The following is an 889-nucleotide window of genomic DNA, read 5'->3' on the forward strand; positions in this document are numbered from 1 at the left end:
AAATTTTCCACTTAGTCTATCAAAAATCAATCCTATAAAAGTTCTTTAAAACGTTCTTCAGGTTTTTTTGAGTCTCTGAATGATTATGGCATTCTGTAAATCTGCTTTTTCCAATGTGTTTCATTTCACAATTTGAGGAAAGGAAGAGCTGTTGCCAGGTAAAAGGGAGCACTTTTTTGAGATCCTTGGTATTTTTGGATGAAATCTTTGATGTGGCTTACCCTGTGAGAAATGTTGAATTTCTGGACTAACCAGATCTGTATGTTAGTGATGTGTTCCAAGCTGTTTAGTGGAACAGCAGACAAACTACTTTTGTTTTCAGCTTCAATACTTTGCCTTAGAAACAATTTGTAGCATGGCACTTCCCAGTCTGTTACCCTGTCCTGTGACCCTGTCCTGAGAAGGGCTGGAAAACAGTCTTTGTAGACATACATCCCTCATTATTTTATCTTCCATTTTATCATCACCTCCTCTTTATCAAAAATACCCTGGAATTCTGAATCCCCTTTTTGATGGAGTTCAGAAACTGCTGAGTTGTACCATAAGTTACCCCTGAAATCGTTGTTGACTGTGAATCCAGTTATCCATAATTTTATACTTACATTACCTGTTTCTTCTGTTCAGAGGGAACACATATGTGGCACCAACCTTCTGAATTTTCTCAAAAAGATTATTAACAAAATATTCACAATTTGTTTGTGATCACTGCGAGGTTGTCAGATCCTGTTTCACAAACCTTGATTAGAGCATGGTGTTCGTAGCACCAAGGTCAAGGGTTTGGATCCCTCTACAGGCATGTATTCTTCTTTTACACTTCCAAGGTTATCTACCTCTTTCATTCTCTTTTGCCCTACTCCAGGGTGTGCCCCTGCATCTCCTCAACTCACTC

General features: G+C 38.6%; 1 pseudogene; it reads right to left on the reverse strand.

Moving 5' to 3' along the window:
- Positions 1 to 57: 57 nt before the first annotated feature.
- On the reverse strand, positions 58 to 839 carry LOC103584721 (annotated as a pseudogene).
- Positions 840 to 889: the final 50 nt, after the last annotated feature.

Source organism: Galeopterus variegatus, unplaced genomic scaffold (genome assembly GCF_000696425.1).
Source record: "Galeopterus variegatus unplaced genomic scaffold, G_variegatus-3.0.2 Scaffold91579, whole genome shotgun sequence".
Taxonomy (NCBI): Eukaryota; Metazoa; Chordata; class Mammalia; order Dermoptera; family Cynocephalidae; genus Galeopterus; species Galeopterus variegatus.